Source organism: Pinus tabuliformis, chromosome X (assembly GCF_031772625.1).
Source record: "Pinus tabuliformis cultivar Carrire ecotype Pingquan chromosome X, CPIR1, whole genome shotgun sequence".
NCBI lineage: Eukaryota > Viridiplantae > Streptophyta > Pinopsida > Pinales > Pinaceae > Pinus > Pinus tabuliformis.
In genome coordinates this window covers 1625382404-1625385714 of record NC_142308.1, presented here as the reverse complement: position 1 = coordinate 1625385714, position 3311 = coordinate 1625382404, and the positions used below count along the sequence as shown (strand labels likewise).

The window sequence follows — 3311 nt, the reverse complement described above, 5'->3', positions numbered from 1 at the left end:
CTCTATTGCCATATACTCAATAGCGAAAGTTGGCTTTCACTGGCTTGTCAGTAAGCTATTATATAGCACTAAAGCTTGAGATTTGAGATTTTGTATCTTCATCATCTCCTAGAGATCATTTTTCCATTGGCCCTCTTGGAGCTAGGCTCCCTCTCCGTGGCCTATATCCATGGTCTCTGATGTGTTACTTTTCTTTCCCAAGAGGCGAGATGTGCTTGATTGTACAATATGAAGAATGGCCTTACCTCCTACCATGTAGATTTGTTGGAACATTCTTCCACAATTGGTTCAAATCATGCTGGTGTTCTTTCATATATGATATTGTAAGGATCATATTTCCACGCACCTGCTTGCGGGAAATCGAAGCTTTTCAAGATAGTGTACTATCTTTATGATGCTCCTTGCATTAACCACAAATCGCCCTACCTCACGAGGGAGGTTGAATGTCCCAGTTTCCTTTTCAGATGTGAAATGTAAGTTGCTACTAATGAACCTGACTTTTACACTCACTGAAAAGATGTGGGGAGTTTAGAAATTTCGGCAACTAGTATAAATTTTTTCAGCAATCCATATAATTTTCCATATAACTTTATTCTCTTATTTTATGAGAAAAATCGTAGCCTATTTAAACCATGCATTTTATTTATGTGCACATGACTAACCTAATTATTGATACTGAACTAACTAGTGCTTCCAATTTCTTCCCTCTAGTACCACTAGAGATTTTTTTTCCGCCTACCACCACGATTTTAAATTTTTCAATGAAATGTTCTGTAACTTTTCTATGTTTCTATTCCAGTCTTCGCGTACCTGCACACGCCATCATACAATAACCAACCTGGATGGTGTTCTTGAGGGTTTCAAAGGCCATAATACTCTTTTAAAGAAAGAAAAGACCAACCTGGATGGTGTTCTTGAGGGTTTCAAAGGCCATAATACTCTTTTAAAGAAAGAAAAGGCCCTTCAAAGGCGATATTATTCGTTTCAAAAAGAAAAAGACCATGAAATTAGGAAAGTTTCCATGAAATTAGGAAAGACTACTTTCAAAGAAATCCCAGCATCTGTTAGTGATATCGATGCCTGACTTCTTCAGGAAGCCACTTCGCCATCATACAATAACCAACCTGGATGGTGTTCTTGAGGGTTTAAAAGGCCATAATACTCTTTTAAAGAAAGAAAAGGCCCTTCAAAGGCGATATTATTCGTTTCAAAAAGAAAAAGACCATGAAATTAGGAAAGTTTCCATGAAATTAGGAAAGACTACTTTCAAAGAAATCCCAGCCTCTGTTAGTGATATTGATGCCTGACTTCTTCAGGAAGCCACTTCAATTGTATTACCTCGGCTGGTTGTGGATGTTATATGCTTTTGCATAGTGAACTGAAATGGAATTAAGTTTAGAAATTAAAACCTACACCGAAGCCTGAAGCCGTGAAAGGTTTGTGGCAGATTTAGTTCTAAGCGGACTAACATACTGTATTTACCAGTCAATGTTAGTTCTTTACACATTAATTCAAATGAAGTTGTTGATATTTGACCTTGACCTTTTATTTTTTTACTTTTCATAACACTGAATAACAAACATTCAAATACATCTAATCAGACTGTGCCCAAAGCTAAACCGCCAAAGAACAATCTGAAACTTCAGAGTAAATCGATTTACGGATAAGGGAGAAAATCAACCATCATGGACAAACACATTCTCTCCAAAGAACGACCTGGTCCTTCAATCCTAAAGCCGATATTGACCGCAGAAAGAGTCGGAAGGATATTTCCTCTTACAAAACAATAGCTTAATGGAGCTAAATATGTAGGTATTTTGATGCACAATTTAAATGGATTCACAGGAAAACCACTCGGGAAAAAAAACGTTTAAATTAAATATTTTGTATAGAAAAATAGACTCACAAAAAACGCTTGAACACAGAAAAATACTTTTAAAAAAGCACAATATTATACAGGGTCAATGATTAAGAAAATTCCAAGAATCCTTCGGGGAAAACCATTTAGGACTACGGAAGATACCGTGTCTCCTAAAAACCTTTTGGCAAAACCTTGAACACTTCCCAAAACAAAAAAAAAAACTAGGAAACCTGAGGAAACAAACCCTTGCAGAACACCTAGACAATCAGACTATACAAGCTTAGAACTCCAGAAAATCTCAAAAACAAAAATTAGGAAACCAGAGGAAACAAACACAATTAGACTATACAAGCTTATAACTCTCAAAAAACACCTGCGGCGAACCCTTCAAAAAAAGAACTTTAAAAATTTACGGAACCTGAAGAAATGAACCCTTGCAAAAACGGAAAACAACCCCTACAAAACAGAACACCTGCTAGAACAGGTTTTGCAAAATTGACAACTTAAATTACGATTTTGCCTATTTCTTACCAATTTTAAACAAAATGGATCGAAAAATCTACTTCAAATTGAAATCACCACTTACAATGAAATTAACAGCTGAAAATTCCTATTTAAAAAGCTGATATACACTACCATTTAAAAAAAATTCGAAATAACAGCCAACACAGAATTTTACCCATCAAATTCACCGACGAACACGTTGAATCATTGATAAATATAGACCATTTTTTCCGTTGATAAAACGCAGTGGATCAAAAAGAAAAGCAAGTGACATTTAACGTATTTGCCTGTTGTCAGAATTCCTATTGTGGTGCATTTGTAAGGCAGTCAAAACAAACCTTCCTAACCCATTGACAAAATTCAAAATTTCTTAGTTAACCCCAACTAGATCACATCAGCACTAGCCTCAACAAGAGATGAGTAAAAAAATTAAACCCTGGATCACACCTCCAGAACCGGCATCCAACACAACGAAATAAAACCCGCACTGAAATGCTCAAAATCGGTGCTCATATTCTATGGGTGATTTGATGTCTGTCATGCCTTAAGCATTCAGAACGAGGAATTTCTTTATAATCATCACACCAAACCTCAGGAAGATATAATAAATTCAAGCACAAGGGACTTTTTTTCGCCATTGGATGCAGAAAACGTAATGGAAAACGTTAAACAATATAAATAAAGATTAAACCCTAAGAGAGATTGATATGAAAGACGGATGCAAGGCATGCGTGACTCTGAAACTACGAATATATGAAAAATGCAGCATGCTTCGATCACCTATCTGCTGTCGAGAGATCAGCCTACGGCCCACCATCAACAGAAGACATTGAATTTAAGAAACTGTAGACTACCACGCCTACCCCTCATGCAAACTACACCGTTTGTGTTCAATCAACAGATACGCGAAGAAGAAAATGCCAAACTCCACACATATCATGATAAT

General features: G+C 36.4%; 1 non-coding gene across 1 annotated transcript; it reads right to left on the bottom strand.

Moving 5' to 3' along the window:
* Positions 1-2868: 2868 nt before the first annotated feature.
* LOC149146268 (small nucleolar RNA snoR8a) lies at positions 2869-2954 on the bottom strand. The gene has a single exon (XR_016265403.1). It is a non-coding gene; the product is annotated as a small nucleolar RNA snoR8a (small nucleolar RNA).
* Positions 2955-3311: the final 357 nt, after the last annotated feature.